The sequence below is a fragment of the Neodiprion virginianus genome, chromosome 1 (assembly GCF_021901495.1).
Source record: "Neodiprion virginianus isolate iyNeoVirg1 chromosome 1, iyNeoVirg1.1, whole genome shotgun sequence".
NCBI lineage: Eukaryota > Metazoa > Arthropoda > Insecta > Hymenoptera > Diprionidae > Neodiprion > Neodiprion virginianus.
The window spans coordinates 9865559-9886469 of record NC_060877.1 but is presented as its reverse complement, the minus strand read 5'-3'; the positions used below and the strand labels follow the sequence as shown (position 1 = coordinate 9886469).

General features: G+C 41.1%; 1 protein-coding gene and 1 long non-coding RNA gene across 4 annotated transcripts in view; one reads left to right on the top strand and one right to left on the bottom strand.

Annotated features, from left to right (window-relative positions):
* The window catches only part of LOC124310326 (CCR4-NOT transcription complex subunit 6-like), a 482747-nt gene that overhangs the window by 373904 nt on the left and 87932 nt on the right, over positions 1-20911 (bottom strand). The window lies entirely within an intron of this gene.
* Positions 16536-17367, top strand: LOC124310330 (uncharacterized). Its single transcript, XR_006909643.1, has 3 exons — positions 16536-16700; positions 16873-17064; positions 17139-17367. It is a non-coding gene; the product is annotated as an uncharacterized LOC124310330 (long non-coding RNA).

The window sequence follows — 20911 nt, the reverse complement described above, 5'->3', positions numbered from 1 at the left end:
TGATGGCACTGAGTCACGTACGGATATACTCGAGTTTCGACGTGAAGCGACGCGCTACACGTAGCGATTCGTCGTAAGGCGATGTGTATAAACATTATTGCTGCAAAGAAAGCGTTCTCAAACTATTGGCGCAATACAAACGTCACGCACGAACGATCAGCGAGCTACGATCCACCTACGTACGGTTTGCGAATATTCCAAGTGAATAAAGTCTCTGCAGGCGTTCCCTCGCCACCGAGCTTTACCGCGTTTTTCAGTCTTTGTTCTTCTATATATTCTCTTTCTTTATTTCTTCTGTCAAGAACAATTCACGTGTCACCGAAAAACTGCAATCATCTGGATCCAACCTGTGGCAAGATCTTCAAAGAACTTTTTGTAGATGAAAGAATTACGACAAGTACTAAATCACAATTCAAACTTCACGCACAACCAAGGAACACATTCTGAAGTTAATTAGAAGTTCTTTTTTCAACACGTCCATGAAACAGGCCTTTTTTTCGCATGCAACGCGAATGGAAAATCGCTAATTTCGAGCGTGGACTTCATTACTTCTTCCCAGGGAGGTAATATCCATTATTTCTCAAGGGAGGCAATAAGCAATAAAATAAAACTAAATGATTTTGTTTGTCAATCGTTGATCTTATGATTAGTTCATATAACTGAAATCATTTAAGAAACGTCATTATATTATAATGACCTAAATGCACGAAATGCGGGTTATACATGCGCTTGTTGAAAAAAGCACAGCGTGCAACAGAGGGGGAGGGCAATTACTACTAACCCCCCTCCCCCAATGCTACACAATAAACTATGCTATGTCTACATCCCGACAGAATGACCGACAAACTCGATAAGGTTTGGGGAAAATCACCAATTCGTTAATTCTAGAAGGTAGGCAAAGTTGAGACTGCGCATGAAGGACTTCCCGACAGCTTACGGGTACCAAGTACGCTAAATCAATGCGACTTCTTTTCCCTGACTCGGCTTGACATTGTCATTCTTAGATGAAACAGTTAACTCTCGAGGTCAGGTGGCAAGTACGGTTTGGAGCCTTTTTAACGATTTTTACACTGTAAAGATCGGGCGGAGGAGCTACGCGACCGACAAAGGCTTGCTCAAAGAAAAACTCGAGAACGTGCTCAAGTGGACATATCCTCCTAATTGCACTGAATTGATAGGTGTTGTACGCACCTTTGATGATTCAAGAGTACTTGGTACTTCATAACGCTTTGGTCGTTGACTGAAAATAACTAAAGGCAATTACCCATAGGAAAATTTTTGTGACGCTCGGCGGGCCTGTGGGCCCACACGCGAAGCTATAAAAGGTTCTTGCAATTACCAGACCCTTCTCCACGAGCAACCGTATTAAACAAGCCGACTGCTCATGCAATCCTGTCAGACACGCAAAACCATATGAGCGTGACCGTCTTCGACAATTATCTGTCAACACTTTCAAGTATTTGAGGGCCCATAGTCTGACCCACCAACAAAAAATGAACATGGAATGAAAATAATCTAATTAATCTGCGATCATTTTTGACACCGGTATTAGCAACTCTGTTGAAAGAAAAATATATTGATACGATTTTCTCCATCGACCGGTACTCCAACATCCCCTAAGTGGCGATGAAGGAAGTCTTGACCTCAGGTTTAATTATGGGGAATAATAACCATAAATTTACTTGAGTCCAGTCATAGTAGGCCGTCAAAATATTAATAGCGTTGATTAACAATCAAATCAAGTGACAGCCAGTTATAAATAGGCCCTCCTCCAGGAACTAATATTACTGTTCGCATGAAAGCAAAACATTTTTTCATACGAATATGTGCATACAGTATATTATCAAACGTTGTGAAAGCAAAACTGACCTATATTTAAAAATAGGTCACACGTAGACCCGCAGTTTTCCTCGCGTCAAATATCAGAAATCAGTGTAAGGCCATCACAGAACAGGCAACGTAGCTGCTAAGTACAAGAAATAAAACCGGAGTTTGTACGTACTCCAAACAAAACCGCCACAGCGGGGTTGAAATTTAACTGACATGAAAATTAATATCAACGTTACTGAACAGGTATACGACTTAAACATGGGAACTAACCTTGGAAACCTGTTTTACAAATTTGAAAAAAACGCATTATAAAGCAAGTCATCGTGGTAATAGATAATATCCCTTCAGTGGGTAAACGATTGTGTGTTATGCTCACACGAAGAGCTTGCAGCGACAACGGAATGTCACAGTGATATATTTTTCGAATTTTGGTTCGCATGTTGAAAGTAACGCAACTTATACTTCTATCTCAGAAACATTTCCCACGCTGCGTATCCGAATAATTTCGAAAAGAGGATAGCGAGTATTGGTTTCCATTACGAGGGTCGAGGGATGAAAGCTGAGAAAATGCGACGTTTAGGGAGAAAGCGAGGCACGGCGACATTTTTTTTTATACGCGTTAGAATGAAATCGTTCGCAGTTATATAAGGGCTTCGCTCTTCCCCCAACTCCATCGATGTTGCAATCACCTCAGCACGTTCATGCGAATGGAGAAACATCGAGACGTTGAGCATATTTAAAGGAGAAAAAGGGGGCGGGAAAGGAAAGGAAAGAGAGTGCTGATGATAACCTTGGTCATTATTGTTACTATTATTGAGAATAAAGAGCAGAGATGAGAAAAAAGGAAATGAAGAATGCGAGGTGGTGGGTGAATGCCAACCTATTCACTTACAATACCACGGCACTGCGAACTCGACAAATTCGCGTTTGGTGATTGGAATTATGAAGTATGAACGAGCACATCCTCTTCTAACGTGCGGAGTACTTCGCACTTCCAATTAATACGTATTTCTACCGGTACCGTAACCACGGAGGTATTATTTCCTCTCCCTTAAATATTGTGTGTACGAAAATTCGACAAACTATCGATTAAAATAGATGTTCAATATCGATTGTGTTGAACTCTGTCAGAAAAGATTTGCAATAGTTCACACGGAGGCAGAAAATCCATTTGCAATAGGCGACTTGATGCGACAAGAAATCGATGACGGCACTCACTTTCCGTAACTACTGGTTGTCAGGTGTTTGTGTATAAGTCTCGTTATTGAAGGGAGAAAAGACGCGCCTGTGTAGAAACCACTCGGGTTTGACGCGTGTAATTCGATGTCTCCGCTGGGAATGCCGTCAGAGTATATCATCAGATTTCACCTAGCCATTTGAATGCATGGAGGGCTATTAATTCCGTATAAGGATGAAACTATGCCGACATGCAATAGTCCGTGCTGCAATTGTTTATATCAGTTTATCAGTCAATCCCGGTATCGTCATTCAAATAAACAAACATCGATCGTTATAAATCGAAAGAAGATGAGAAATTAATTGAATGTACCAACAACAACTGCAGTCGACCGGATCCAAGCACAGTTATGTCATTGCAAAAGAATGAAAGGCGTTGTTTTTTCGTACGATGGTGAACGCAGCAAATATTCAGCCTGTAGTTATTGTTAGTTGAAACCTGTGTTACCACACTCTTGTCTACGCGAGACGCACGTTGTCGTCGCAGGCCTATCGTCAGAAGCGGTACCTAAGAGTGGTGCAGGGTGAAAACAGGATGTACCGGAACCCTTCGATGAATTATTCAGACCTGTAGTGCAGGTGCCTCGATGCGGCTATGATGCTCCGGCAGAGAGTGCACTGTGTACCTATAATTTGCCAACATCATCCTGGCACGCAGGGTCAAGTGCTCCCGGTTCAATCAATGTGTCTTGAGCTGAGCCGAGTTGGGCTTGTGTCGAGTTGCGTGCTCATGACCGACCCCTGGTCTCACACCACTCCGGACCACCTTGTCCTGCTCTCGACCAAGATGCAAATCACTCAATTACAACGAAGCCTACGGCATGGATTCGCCAGAAACTACCGTCCCGTCATCTCATATGTCATCAGCCCTAGGAATTGCCGTCAACTTGCAAATTCTCGCGGGATGCTGTGATTTTTTTAGTAGCTGCAACTAGCTGTCCGTGGGTTATCCACTTAACATCGTCCGACGGGTGAGGTGATTGAATGAAAATAGGAAAGTAAAGTGCATAAGAGTGCTTCTTGCCGTTTAAAAGAATGGAGAAAAACGAGAATTATTCAACTATATTCCTTCAATCAGTGACTTACAACCCCACCGCCATCGAATTTCAAAAGAATAAGGAATCTCACCACATTAAAAAGTAAACTATACTCGATTACGCGTTACATTAAACAGATAAAATTCAGCAACACAAGAAAAATAATGGAGAAAAACGATAATTATTAGACCGGCGTCGTTCGACCATTGACTTACAGGCATAGAATTCAACCTGTGGCGACTATATCTTCACATACGCCTATGCCATACACTTAGGTTGCAAATATCTTTATGTCCATTCTATTGCTTTCGCTATTTTCCATACTTTTCGACTTTTCCTATCCTGCGGTACCTGGAAGGGTAGCCTTAGGCAAGCGTCACAGGGTCATATAAAATCTGGCGACCAACTGGCGAACCAGGTTTTTTCCAGGTTCCGTTTTCCTGACTTCTTTAGCATTCTTTTCAAAAACCTTCTCTATCCTTTTCTAATATTGCTTTCCGGCACGTATGTACCGAACTACCTACTTGCATACGATACCGGAGTGTCCAGCCAACGTTCGTGCAGAGCAGTCGACCAGTCCACTCGATCTGAGTACTCGACCTCTCACATCATAGCTCAAATTTCTGTACATACTCTCTTAAATAAATCGCCTACCAGCTCCTACAAGTCTGCGTCGTTATTTAGATTCACCCGCACAATCACCACAAACCCAATCAATATCTAAAACGATAGAACAGCATTTCAAGGGACAGTCCCACCTTCGGTTTCATCTAAACGACGCGACGGTCTGTGAGGCAGACGCAAAAGTAGCCAGGATTACAATCGCATGGATATAGCGTCGTAAAGCTATACACAATCGCGGTAAGGACTGCAGAAGCTATGTAGTAGAGGGTGGTACTAAATTACTATGGAACCGAGATTGCCAGCTTCCGGAATGGTTGGTGTTGCAGGGTAAACTCGCCAACGCGGTTCAGTTCGAAGTTGGTTAGGGCACACGCCACCCAGTGATCTATCTCTCGCCCGCAATCTCTCAAGCAACAATTAGGACTCGCTGTTCTTATCTCGTCGGCCACCAAGTCTGCCTGAAATTGTAACAAGCTAAAAGAAATACTAAAGCGCAATCACCAAACTTGTGTTTTGACAACGAAATAACGCCGGTTTCTGAATCTTAGCCAAAACTTTGGCAATAATTCACGTCCCAATATGTTTGGAAAAAAAAACATACATAAATCCCTTTCCGATGTTCTTAAGAAATATCAATCGATTCGGTTTCATCGATTATTGTAATGAACCAGTACAATGTTTTCGGGATTGGACGGACAACCTAATTTTACGCAACCTGTTATCAAATCAAGAAAGTGTTCATGAAGTAACAATCTGTACGAGTTTCTGATCACAACGTGAATTGAGCCATGAGACAAGAGATGAGAACAATCGATAAGGATTTGAGAATGATTGAAGCTTTCCATGTAGTGCATTTCTACTATCATGTACTAGGACCTATGATATAAGCAGCACGAGATTGTTTCTGTTTCTACCAAGGTTGACGATTTCTTAGAGGAAAATTTTTTTTATTTTCAATCAACAAGAATACAAGTATCCTGGCTGGATTAGTATCAGTATAGAGATCATACTGTTAATATCCAACTTGGTGGAATGTACGTAGTTCCGTTGGCACCGGGTCGGTCCGTGGGACCCGAAGGACCGGGGAGCGATTAGTCAGCCGGTTTGTTTTCATTGAAATGAATGGTTGTTTCAGGTCTGAATTCAACTCTGGAACGCGAGTAGGTAATTGCAGGTTGGCGAAGGCGTGCCCTACTTAACAAGCGACAAACCTCGGGGCCCGTGACCTATGCCCTGCGAAGCCCAAAGGTACCACCACAACCATTCACCACCCACCAATTCGACGGGATGATATAAATGTGCCCCCCTCGCAACTCGCACGTTGCACCAGACTGTCGCCAAACAATGAAACAATTACGGTGCGTGAAAGCGGCATCCATTGTCTTCTCCCTGATACGAGACGGATGAATTTCCGCTACGGTACCAAGGGGAGTAGAACCGCCACGTATTCCCTCGCTTTCACGTGTTTCCAGGTAACTACTTGGCGACTTCTTCCGTTTCGTTCTTCTTCTCGGTCCTTGTATCTTTACGCCACTTTCACCCCGCTTCATGACTCGTCGCGCATCAAAGCTCCCAAGTCTTCAACGCGTCAAATTTGCAGGATTTCTTAGCCCACCGACAAAATGTAAAACTTTAATAAAAAAAAATAATAATGTCAATTCATTCCACTCAAAATTCATACAAAAATTCATTATTTTCGCAAGTCAAACTGCAGAGATGACGACGGCGAGAGTCTGACGAGGACGGAATAGAATTGTTAATAATACTAGAAATTTGAAAGATTAGAGAATCGAATTGATGGAATATATTGATACGCCTGAAAATGAAACGTTACAAATTTTTGAGGCGACTTTCAAACTTAGTGACCAACTGACTGTCATCAAGTGCGTACATTCCGAAGATAGCAACAGTGGAATTCCTTTTGCAGTTGACTCGTTGAAAAAAAAATACTCGAATGCATTTTTACAGCGCGATTATCGTTTCGGGAATTGTATCGGATGCCTGTGCCGAGATGTGTCGCAGTTTGGTCACTTCTTAGTGAACTAATTCAACAATGATAATTTCAAACTTGAATATTTGGTCGTTCAGGACCGGATATGACGCATGCCAGGTTATTGAGTATACCTACCTATTCATATCACAGGCTGTAAAGTGGTGAGGCCACGAAGTGTAACTAAATTCTCCGACACTGATAACGATGGGTTGAAAGAGTTAGACGAGCAAACAAGGGAGTGGTATCTATTCACGTCACAGGGGTTCAGATTAGCGGAAAAAATCGAAACATTGACTTATCGGTTACGTTGTATATTCTCAAGGTAAACATTGACGTAGTCTGTATTTGTTATGTATTTAAGATAAGATTATCAGGCGAAGTACAACAATAATTCTCCTTCGTATACTTTTGATCATTCTTGGAAGAATCTTTACGATATCGAATCAAGTGATTTTCAACAAGCAAATCGGTTTTATTGCCAATATCAGTGCTTAGGTTTTAGAAGAACAGAAACAAGCCAGGTTCTGTCAATAACGTTTCATCGTCTATGATTATATAACGAACACGAGAGTTTAGTACGCTTCGATCACGTTGGAATGACAAAATCTACTTATTTCATGGAGAAGATAGTATCGTGGTAGAGAACCGAGTATCCTTCCGTTCAACAAAAAAGATCGACAAGTGACTTTCCATCCTTATGATGTTTTTCTTCGACTGACGAGCTCGTTCCGAAGTGTTTTTTCACGCCAACTTATCACGTTACCGTGTTAGAAGTTTTCGTTAAAATCTACTCTCATACCGACACACTTTTTATAAGGACTTCGCAGTCTGTCTACGGCGGAAATGTTTCTTTTCCATTTACAACGGTATAACAGTACACAATACTCGTATAATGCATTTTGATTCAAGCCAAGCAGGTTGAATATTCCGCATAAAACAAGACCATTAATACTCAGTACTTGAAACACTGCGTTCGAAACTAGTTCTAAAAATTATTGATAAGAAACTGATTATATACACATCGCGACTTTTACTTTTTCCACAACTTTTTATCCCTGCAACAGGACGAACGTAACGCTTTACGATAGTTGCAACGGCGATAATATTACAAATGTTGACGAGAATGGAGAATCGATCAGACGGCGTAATAATTAGTCCTTCCGTCACGTCGAACTCAAATTCCGATATACACTGGCAGCTTCACAGGTAGCCACGGATCGAAAAGCCGGGTGCGCAGCAACGACGATGCTTGACTGCGAGTAAAACGAATGTTCCCTCAATCAACGGGTATAATACTGATGGAGGAAATTAATTATTTTCCACGCCACGAAAAGTGATTATCAGGACATTAATTAATACGGGTTCGATAATTGGAATATGTTCGGCCAGACTGTTACACAAACACAACACACGCGCGCGCGAATTCCTGGTCGGTCCTTTCAGCTTTTCGCAATCAATACAGTCACCGTAGATTGACAACGCGGACGCCTGATATACATTTTACAATGGAAATGCTGGATGATATTATTTGCATAATTTGTCAGGTATATAGCGGGATTGTTAGAAAATTTTACACTATAAATTCACTGATGAATTTACGGATGTGTAAAATAGATATTTACTGGAACACTAGCATACGATTATATATAAATATATATATATATATATATTTGGAACATATTTCAGGTGATGACATAAGTAAATTAAATGAAGGTAGTATGGAAGGAAGAGGAAAATATCATGCTACTGTTTGAATTTTATGAAGCTGACAACTTCGACAATGTGTTTTTAGAAACAATCGTTTTTTCATAACTTTCAGACTTACTGAAATTCAGTAAACCGTCAAAATGCACAAAATCGTACTATTTTTAAAATTTGAACTTTATTACAACTACTATGATATTACTAATATTTTCTTGCTTTCCAAACTCACCTTTAAATTATCTTCCATTACGCTAACATAATTAACTTCAAAATTGTTCAAAGTTGCACCATTGAATTGTAAAATATATTATTCGTAAACAGAATACGAATGCAGTTCAGCCCCCGTAAATTTTAATGATATTATAAAATAATCATTGGGATGATTTATTCCTGACTTGCATATACTCGAGTCTCCCTTTCCAGATAACATTGTAGAAGTATTAATTTCAAAATGTTACAATTAACGTACAGAGTTGTTCACACGACATTGCGTGACGTTTTCAATAACGTTGCTTTTTCCACCATTCGAGGCATCATTTACCGAGAGGGTATGATGAGATTATCTTCTCGTTTGCCGTCTATTTGATTACCTACGTACCTGAAGAAATAAATAAATAAATGGAACAAAAACCAGGAGAAAAAACTTAGGTAATAAATAGGACGTCAGAGAATGAATTACTTCGATACAGCGGCTGGTGCGCGGCACGATTCTTATGGGTGGTGAAACAAGTTACAGGTAGAGGTATTCGCCAGGAACGACGAACGACGAGCGTGCATTTCAACTTCAACCCGTTTGCGCCAAGTGCATATGGCACAAGGTACAGCATAGATATGTACATATTTTACTTCTCATTTGAATACTCGCAACGAGGACCGGTCTCCGCCCTATTTATTGATTGCCTTTCGACGTTTTATGATGCAACTACTGATAGGATTTGACTCCGACGTACGTACCGCGTATCGACCTACCCACACTTGAAGCTTGGCTCACACTCGCTTCTACACATGTCCGAACATATCAGGGATAATGCCGTGTCAACTTGGGCGCCGCTTCTAAGCTCTGAACTTTTGGTCAAGGCTTAAAAATCACGCCATTTGATAAATCGAGGTCATCCTTTATCGAGGCAGGGTAGTGAAAAAATATCATGATGAAGATACTTTATGTGTAGGGTAAAAAAAAAAAAAGAGCGGTACAGAAAGGACGCGAGCTTGTTCGTTACATTTTTATAAAGACGTATGTTCCAAATTGTTGCAAAAGTTCCGAGGCGTTGATTATTGTTATGTGTTTTGGGTTCCAAGAGAATTCTTAACATATATATTATCGGCGATGCCAAGCGTTGTTAACGTCGGAACAGAAATATTTCGATGACATTTATGACATAAGGGATCGACATCAAATTTTGATGAACGCCATCGTGGCAAACCAATCCACTCACAGTACCGCTATCCCTTGTATAAATTTCGACCGACGTTGCTACATTTTACGAGCCCACAAACGCAAACGTAGCATGTTCACGCATCCAGCGATGCGTATCGTTAGTTTGATATTTTTTAGATTAAAATACGGCGCAAAATTGCAAACAGTTGAATATAACGAGTTAAATATGCTGTTACAAAACGACAATTTGACTCGAAAATAGTTACATCAGTTGAAAAATGATTCATGCATTTTTTCAGAAAATATAGGCATGCGTTACGAAGCTTTTTATTGGAATCCAACTACTCTGGATAAACTTGAGAGTTTGGATAGAGTGACGCCGGTACAGTGAAAGTCATATGCTATTGGAAGACGTGCAAATTTTTAATCTCTATCAAAAGCTTTTATGATTATAGTCGAGTTTGATTTCATTATCGATTCATTGATTCTTCCGAACACGTGTACGAAACGTTAACCACATAGTAAGCTTGTAGGTCAGCTGAGCAAGTCTTCTTCGGATGTTTTAAATCACGATCAGAAAATTTGTATATGTAACCTAAAACAGTCGATCCGTTACAATCAACTACAGTTACATGTGAAAATTGAAAAGCTATTCGACGTGAATTAAAATGCCAATTGTAGAGTATACGATTTGAGTGCCACAGCTCCAGAGCACGTTGCACAAGTGAAATGAAAAAAAAAGAATTATCAATTGAAAAGTAAAAAAAGAAGCATTACAACCAGCCCTGAAAGTGAGAAAATTTGAAAGCATCTCGCGTAGTTGGTTAGACATGTCCGCAACACCTCGGTTCTACTAATTATTCGGCTTTAGTTCAGACCAAGTTTCTCGCCTCTTCCCCGTTTCCACTCCTCTGAACTTCTCGTCTCCTCGTCTTCTCATCGTCTTCTCCTCGACGCCCCGTCTCGGTGTCGCATGCCACGGTCGCGAGCAGCAAGAAGGCCAACCGTCGACGACGACCCCAAAGAATTCTGGTGAATCCGAAGTTTCACCTCTGACTGTGGAAGATATCCGATACCGCTGAATGGGGTAAAAGTATTTCGAAAGTATTTAGAACCATTGCTATGTGGAATATACGAAATCGAGACTATGATGAGGTTTCTACGCAGTATGTAGCTACGACTCGAAGCATTCGAAGTCAAGTTTTGGATTTTGGGTATTGGACCAAACTTTTCGAACTTCGTTCAGCCTCGGCGGGTAATTAAAGAAACGCCAAGAAAACGTGCCGTCCTCCATTCGAGCCAAACTCTCTCTTCGTCTTCAACGTCGGAATTGAGAATCGTTCGACTCGCGCGAGCTGGTTGCAGCCTCGTTTTTTCTACCAATGAGCCAGTTTTTGCTCGATCAATACCGTCGCAGGATTACTGGCTATAAAACATCCGGTTGACACGCCACTTTTTGCGCCCGTCGGCACTGTGCTCGCTGTTGTTGTCGTGACGCCACCCGCAGCCTCCGATGGCAGATGCTCCCGTACAAGTTCTAACAAGTAAAGCATAATGTCAACTTCGCGCTTTTCCCAGCGCTGACAGCCCGAAGGCTTTCGAGGTACGAGAATAACCTTTAACCTTCAGAGGGCCGGCATTTTTCCCTTGAAATTCGATATTTTTTAGAGGTATTATTTGTGTATATAAATAGTCAGCACGTCCGGTGGAGTTTCCGAGTTATCTGTTGACTCCGAAAAGAGCCAGGCTGGCTCTCTAAAGATTGAATCAGAAAACGGTAGCAATAGTCATGTACGTATGTAATAATATTACAACTGCGCAAAGGGTTTTGCAGTGGTCTTTTTTAAATCGTCCTTAAACTTTCGACAGATGCCTGAAAGAATATTAGGTATGTGTTTTTGACGGGAGTGTGCGTGACGTTTTAGTGAAGTTTCGAAGTAGGTATTTCGTGAACTTTATAAATCATGGAATACGAATACACAGTGCGTCTTTACCATTCCCTAACGATTCTGAAATAGGATTTCAATCTTCTGGTACGACGAAAGCGTCGCAAAGCGAGACGTGAAAAGCGAGACAGTTTTCAATGCAGTTCAAAAGCGGTCGTCTAAGAAATGCCTCAACACAACAGGAAAACGTGGAAAGGAGATACTCAGAACTTCTACAAAGGAACTCTCCGCATTCAGCTAAGAAATTTTTGTCGCATTATAGGTGCGCAAAATATAAAAGTGGACAGTAATTGAAGTAATCGGTATAGCCGAGGCCAGGACTTGGAATCCAGGTATAGATGAAATATCTTTGGAAGCAAAATACTTTTCATCGTACTGGTTGATAATCAAGTACTCTTTTGATATCAAAAGCAATGGATATATAATACGCAATTTCAGTAATACGTAGCACAATCGTCGACGGCAGACGACAAAGAAACAGATCCGTACAGATCCAAGCATTGGTAGTGGTAATTTCGTGTCCCTGAATCGTGTGAAAGTTTTCCTTTTAAAAGAAGGAGTTCCTGGACATGTGCATGATATCAAACTAATCACGATTTCAGTGAACAGCATTGCCCATGACTAAGTAAAACTGTGAGAATCTCAATAGCTGGTGGATGATCGTAAACTCAGACTGAATATTCTCATGCTGCGAACGCCAACACTGCACCGGCGGTAATTTCTTTGGTGTGATAAAAGTGGAACACTGTATTCACCGGAGTTGCTAAACTACCTCTAAACTTCCACCGAGACTGTTGACGGCATCAAAAGCACGCGGTACCGTCTAGAGTTTCATTATAGGTTACGTCTATTTGTGTCAATTGGGTTGGCAGCTGCCTCGCACAATAGGTCAACGCACTGGATCCCTTCTCCAGGAATATTGAACGAGAAGACGTCAGACACAGAGTCCCGGGCAAGTCGGCCTTGCCGTCACTTTGCGAGCTACGTGTGCATAACTAGGGGATGAGTGAAGCGATGGTTGGCCGAATGGATAGGCTTGTGAAAGGGAGGAAAGACTCTAGAGCTTTTTAAGGAGCTTGGGAGTCTTCAAAGCGTGGATCCGCGCAACGACACACCGACTGAAGAATTTACAGATCCACGAGCTGCTCAACGCAGATGCGAAAGAGGGTGAAGTTAGTGACGTTAACATAACGAACCGTCAAAGAAAAGTTCATTGTTGTCAAATTTTAGAACGACTTTCAGGAAGTTGGCTTTCAAAATTTTGAGTATGTTTTGTTTATTACGGTTTACTAAATTTCGGATAATCCTGAAGTTACCGAGTAACGATGTTTCCTAAACATGCATTGTTACAGTAACGTTACTAACTTCAACTTTGTTCACCATAGATTCGAGTCCATCAGTGTGAACATGCGCAAGCCTCCTTCCTATATTCCACGATTATGATAGGAACGCACAACTCTGTGCCAAGAAACAAACGCTTAAAAAGGCTCCACGAACAAAACGGAAGTATTCAATTTCTCCTCTTGATTGTTATGGGCGAGCGTTTAACGGGATCCGTCATCATCTGGCATTCCACGTGCTTCTCTGTAACGTCCCATTACTTTTTAATGCGAGAACAAAAATTTACGGCGTTTGACACAATCACGTGAGGGATATATGCGATAGATATACGCCTATAAGATGCGATTGTGAACTGTAAACCATTTCAGAGGAAAAAAGGATCGTTGTCATGACTTAGAACGCGAGAATCTACGCGTGCTTCAATGATAAACATTTGACGAAAAACGTTTTTTCAAGGCAATATATCTGAGTATAACAAAAATTTAATCAAGTATGTAGTAGGAGATACACAAATGCACTTGTTTCTTAAGGTTAATTGATTGGACTGTTTTCGATCAAATACTGTTATCCAGGAGCCTATTTACAGATTAGATTTCCAAAACATTCGTGCTGCCTGAATAAAAATTAAGAGTAATGAGGAATGTCGATCGACGATGAGCTGAAGCCTGCATGCAGGGTAAGTTTCCCACGCGAAACTTGTCGGTTCTGTATTAGACTGCAAATCTCACTACATCAACGCGGTTATCTCATAGTCATAAACTTTGGTAGCGTACAACGCTTAGGGTTAGCGTAATTTCCAAGAGTGAGCGAGGCTCGGAACTTGAAAAAAACAATCACGAAGCGCTAAGAATGAGTGAAAAAAAGGTGAGAAAACTATGAAAATACGAGGGTTTCTAGATTGACCATTAAAATCGACCAACGCACCACGCGTATGTGTACACGTTACTTGTAAATACCACCTGAACTAAGCGCATTGAGCGTGGTAAGAAGAGGCGAGGAACACGAGTAAGGCGTAAATGTGCATTGCCAGGAATAGAGGGCTCAGAACTCGACGCGCCGACTCTCGGTTTATCCAACTAACACCACCGAGCGGTGTTTGAATACGTAAGTAGGCATTAACAAGTTTTAGGGTCACTAAATAATCATGAATAATGCAGCAAGATTCTTGCTGAAGATAGCCCAGTAATTGAAACGGAACAACATTTACTTCATCCGCGTATAGAGTAATTCCCTGTATGTTTCGTTCGGTTTAGGAAATAATCTGTTGTATGTAGTAGAACACTATGTGGGTTCAAAAATGACGACGAAAGATCATCGTGATGTTTCGCTACGCAATAAGAAATGAAAATTAAGGTCACAGTCGAGCTGACTTAAAGCCCCACAGATTTTCGGTCACTTCCGTTTTTCATTGCGAAACAGACCTGTTCGTGTCAGGTGACTTCAACAGTTTGTAAACTTGTGCCAACTCGATACGAGGTTTCAGACGATAGTGTAAGAATGTATGTTCCGTGTATACAATATATGAATGTGAATAAAATAGATGGAGCCATTCCCTTTCACCGCTTAGGTACCTGTTACGTTCTGAGAACTGGATTATATCCAATGAAAACGCGTGCTACGTTGTATGAAAAAATTTCATTGAACAAACGTCATGAACAAAGGAATTTGTAGTGGCATTGAGAACACGAATTTTAGTGTTGCACTATTAACTTAAGTTCTCACGAAGCTAAATACAGTCAAGTAAGATTAGAACGTGAAGTCATATGAGTTGACTTCAACTCGTTTCAAGTCTTTTGAATTCGTCGAGCCGATTCTAGTCTCCAAACCAGATCGAGAGATCGGATAAGACTGTGCTGCTTGTCTTTTGACTGAACTAAGAGTACGGAAAAAAATACCAAAAAGTTATTAAAGAAATGTAACAACAGACCTCCGAAGTATCGCGGCAGTCTCTCTATAATTGTGTAACAGCTCGTCCTGTGAGTGCGTTATGCATTATTACTTGTTACATTTGTCGTCGGTTGTCGTGGTCTTGAGGTTTTTGATATTCTAGCTACACTAGCAATTACGGAAGAGGTCGAGACCCGAGTGAGCTCTGTGACGCTACGGAGTTTGCGTCCAGAACTATGTAATATATGCCCATAGCGTGCCTAATCTACAATTATGTCAGACCGTGGATGGTAGTATTTTCATTTTCTGTACCGGAGTTATTGTATACAAAGAAACCTGTACATATTTTACCAAAAGTATTACGTAATCTTTGGTTGGTACTATTACACGACCGACAATTTTGTCAAGATCATTTTACTTATCCAAGGGCGTCCCTTGTTCTCTCGAAACGAAAACTATTCAAGGACAAATGATATACACATGGTAAACATTGATACAGAGACGACAGAGAGTTTTTCGACCGAGTCGATTACGTTGGTAACGCAGATTAGGCTGAAAAATTAGCCGTTTCTGAATTAATGTCCACACGTGTACATTGGAGTGCCTCACGAATTCATTAAATCAAATGAAGTAGGTACGGATTATGAAAGACACTGTCGTGATGATTACGTTATTTCCATATAAAATACACTTTTCAACCCATGGTGGACAATTGGTTCATTCATGGACTGTTTCAAGGACACGATACGAGTTGCAAGCTGGCAATATAAATTCTCAGCGAGCATTTAACTAACAACTGAAGCGGAAGCAGCATGCAACGCGGGAAGGTCATAGGTTGCAAGAAACAATGACCTTCAATAACGCCACTAGCGTTCGCAAGCTGTGTATCCATTGCGAAATCGCGTGTATTTGTATAATGTAGCGTGATCTAGAAAGCTGCACTTATGCATTCTCAAATTTTCCCCGATACAATATAATTACGTGATGATAATCGTTGCTCAGTTACCGAATCAATGCCAGCACCGCTATGCTAGATAACACATTTAAGGGATATGTTCTTGATTAGAGCAACCCTCTGAAGAGTACACGTTAGTGGAAGTCAACAGTTTTCTTGAATTGCGACTTAAATATCGAGCAAAATATAAACTGAATCTGAAAAATGGAGCTCGAAACCAAAATTTTCAGCTTCAACGTCGTTTTTGCCTCAGCTTTTTGATCTGAATCTTACGCAAAGTTACAGCGCGCAGCGTTTCAAAGTTGAACATATTTCGGTCAACAACGGGGCGAGGGGGTATTAATTTTTTCCGCGAGTGTATCATCATCAAGAGTATCTTGCGTTTAATCAACGTTTCCGATAGCGCTGTGGACAGGCTGGTAATTCAACTTGGTTGTTGGCTTTGCGATAGATTTTTCGTTAAGCATCTACTACAGACCTCCCCTTACCCACCTTCGATCTATTAGAAAGTTTCAAGAGTCAGAGGCACGTGATTGAAATTCCATTCGCGTGTCGTTGTAGGCGGCAGATCGTTGTACGCCAGTACCGTAGTTACTACCTTTAGTATAATATACGAGAGACCAGATACACGTCCACTGCTTCTCAGTGAACCTGTATCCCTGTAGTGCCTGTCTCGCAGCCAGCTGCTCCCGCAAACTCGCAAAAGTGTGACTCGAGAGTACGGATTGAGCGTGCAAAACACCTTCGAGCCGTCTCAGTTACGCCGGTGGTAAGATATCCGTGAACTTTGATAAGCTGCTCTTAAGATTCAAGCTAAGGTACCCGAAGGGGAAAAACGTGTTTCCAGAGTAGTAAAAACGCCGAGTGTCAGGTTATTGGCATTAATGAAATACTGGTACAACGAACTTTATCGCGACATATTAATCCCACTACATTTTCAGGGTAACACACAGTATCGAACAAGCTGAGTCAACGCGTTCATCGTTCGTTCAACGAACATACTTCTCTGCATACACGCAGGAGGCGTGAAAGTAGCGGTGAATTGATTAAACTTGCACGGTTTAATGAATCGTTGCCATCTTGACGATCAATTTGCGAACGAGGATTCACCTTCGTCTAGGTTTACCTTGCTCGTACGCCAATAATCTAGAAATATAACGGTACAACTGCCATACCCCGCAGGTATACTTAGGTACTTTCTTTTCAGGCTTCCTGACTCGGTAGTCACATCAAAATTGCAGTCGTTGTTGCTGTACGAGCGAACACAGACATGCACGCTTATGAGCAGGTTTATTTGAAGTACGCAAGGCGCAGCCGATAGCCCAAGGGGCAGTTTTGTCCTCGAATAACGTGCCGCCCCTCCCAGGTAGACGCTCACCTCGATATTCCTGGAGTACACCACGTGTATTGTGTATGTAGGACGACTCGATCGGATTTAATTATTAACGCCTGGGTTTGTGCTCTACGTATGGATGGCGGTTCGTTATTACCGCTCGTAAGTGATCAGCGCTATAATTACGTGTCGTAAATCAATGAGGGGGAGGAGGGGGAGAGAGAGCTGATTGAAAAGTCCCGATAAATCAAAGGGCCAGAGAGCGTACGCTGCCGGCTTCTGCCTGCTGTTGCTGCTACCGTTGACCGATGGCATTAGTACGACATTTCGACGTGGAAATTTGTATGACAAGAATCGCATGAACCGGTTATAGGCAGCCAACTGGGCATGTCTCGAACCTTGGTGACTCTGCGTTGTTTTATTGTTACACAGAGCAACCCTGTATAAACAAACTTTGCGTGGAATCTGCTGCATTACTTTTTTTGTACTGAAAAAAACACGTAGTGTGAAAATTCTTTCGGAAAGGTACGAAGAAGGTTTAGGCGATGATCGAAATCAATTGTGGATTCCAGAGTAAAAGAAAAGATGGATTCAACTGAGGTGAAATTTCTTTTAAAATGACTTGTGAATTTTCTTGGATATGACGATTTTTCACAGCCTTTAAGAAAAACAATATCGTTGCTATGGTAGCAATGGATTGTTTTTTGGTTAGTGTGCGGTTCTCAAATTGTGTTGCAACGTCGCCTCAAGGCGTTTATGCGTGACCGGTCTGCGAGATGACGAAGAGTTAGAGCAAACGAGATATCTATATGTAACGCACTACCAGTCAATAAATGTTGTTTCAATAGTAACCAGGCTACTTATTCAATATGAACTAACACAACAATTAGTAATGCGAATATATTTTTTTCATCTAAATAATCTTATTTCCAATACACAATTATACATCCCTAACGTAACTTATTAGGTGTCAAATGAACTTTCGCAATAATAATAACTTCTGTCAAGTTCACACTCTTATCGGTACGACCAAAAGTAGCAAAATCGATTCCTGAGAGATATCAAGATGGAAATACGCGGGGACTCTCAAGCCCAGTAGTAATATTTCACGAGGTTGAAGTTAGTAACGTTACCGTAACGAAACATTGAGAAAAATGCCTATTTTTTTATTTTTACAATGATTTTGAAGAAACAAAGATTTCCAAATATGATCATACGATGTTTTGTTTTATTACGGTTTGCGGAATTTCAAAAAGTTCCAAAATCAAGAAATAATGGTTTTTCCTCAGCATGAATCGTTACGATGACTTTACTAACTTCGACATGATAATATTTCGGAAGGGTACAATTTTAATCAATGTACGGACTACTGAATAATAAGTAAGCTTTTTTTTAATCATGATAATAGCAAATTCCTTGAAGTTTCATCAAGGCTTTAGTCATATGTTTGCCCATGATTGGCCATGTGAACTATTGTAATTTATATATTCTGATTTCAATACGTTCTCAGAATTGAGTCCCTCAATATAATTGTGCTACTTAAATAGTCCTTCGTTACAGCTCCAACAGAATTTTCGTACGAGAGAATGATATTTCATAGGAAGAGAGAGAGAGAGAGAGATGGTAAAGAAGACTTCTACCAAGACGGGTAAAAGCTCAGCGTTAGATAGCCCTTTCCGATTTTCGTTCATTTGATTGAGTTTGAGGAACTGAGAGAAAACAGCACAATAAGCTCGACTTCGGCTGTCTGGTTCTCTTGCTGCTGAATATCATGATACGCCTGATAGCGAAAGGCTTCCGCAATGATTTTATTCAACTTTAAAATCAGGATAACGGTAATTGAGATCGAGGCTAAGGTTAAGGTTGAAACGCACAGTGCGAGTTTGGGCGCTCATTGTAATGCATGGAACTCGTGGGGCGGTGATTGCGGGCTTCATCCAATTGATCGAGTTGGTATATCACAAAGGGATTTCATCACGACGTCACTCGGTTACGGACAACTAGCGATCTTATCTCTCTTCAATCGGGTTTTGGAGTTTAAATAGCAGCGTCCTACCAGACCAACAATGGTTAGAAACTCAAACGGTCGACTCTGCGCCCAGAGAAGCATGTATTTTTGCGCAACCACGGCCAGGCGAGCTCAAGTATAGACATAAACGGGATAAATTATTGCGAAAGGATCACGGCAGACACGACCATTGAGAATGAGAACTAGCCCACCAATTAGCCTTACAATTACCAGTAACTGAACACTGAACGTCGAACGAACTGCGCACAGAGACGAAACCAAATTCACCTTCTTTTGTGTGATAGCCATAGTCATAATGATGCACAGTAATGCAATTATTTTTGACAGTCGGCATCTGGTTTCGGAAAATTTCGACACCTGTAACCCAAAACTTGCAAATCTATACCGATTACTAACGAACGAGTTCGGATTACAGAAATGAAAAATTTCCAAAATGGTTGTAACATTCAAGTTACGATTTAGATTGTAGTCTATTACGGGTGGTAATTGCAACAGAAATGAATCGTTCCTGATGGTATGGCAGAAAAATCAAGCTGCTTTGCAATATGATTGCTTTCAAACCAAGGGCGTGTTCGCTTGTTGAAATCGTAAACTACTTTTGAAAACAGTCACTGTAAAGTCGCTTGAAATCACGGATAATCCCGTAAAATCGCGTGAAATTATTTGAAATCACGCGTAATCGATTAAAATCACGTAAAATCTATTGAAATCGCATAATATCGTACATTTATTTACTTCTTGAAATCGTAAACTACTTTGGAAAGCAGTCACTTTCGAGTTGCTTGGAATCCCTTGAAATTGCTTATCGCTCGATCTATGAGTGAATACCACTTCGTTTCAAATGTACAAGACCCTGCTTCTAGATTTGCAGCAGACTGATTGTGAAACGAAAGACGGAAATCACTCGAGTAAATCTATCAGAGGCTCGAGCAAAACTTTCTTACTATAGAAGGCATCATTTCCATATACAGAAATTTTCAAAATGACCACATAGTCGGTGTATTATATTTTTCATGCGTCCAATTGTGAGACAACCGTTGTGTTCCAGGCTCTTACGTACATTGACATAGTTTTCTGCAATATAACAGTGCGATTAGATTCGCGTAAAATTTTCATAGTCTCTAAATTACATACCAATACGTACGTCTGCAACGATGTCACGGTGAACATACATGCCAGGTGAATGAATAAATGATCGAAAAGTGAAGACGCGAAATTTGACCAATGTTTCGAAGGAGGCATCCGTGCAAAGCGCCTCGCGGAGTCGGCATTTATGACACGGTACATAATTAATGTTAGTAGGTACGAATAATGCAGACGGCTCACGCGGGAGCAATTCATCCGGACGTCGGTACGCGTGTCATTGTATGGCCTAATAAAGTAGGTAAAGCAATTACCTTTGCCAGCGACGAAGACTCGCCGCGACTCGTTGGCCGTGAACATCCAATGAGTACACACGTTATAAATGTACGTGTCCGTTTATGTAGAACGCCGCGTATAGAGAGGGGGGCGCTAACTCCCACCTGGCTATCGATGGCGATACTGTTCGAGCGGCTTTCTGCCCGTTTACAATACATATGTGCTAATTTTCAATCGCAGGTTCAATTCTCTCGCCCTA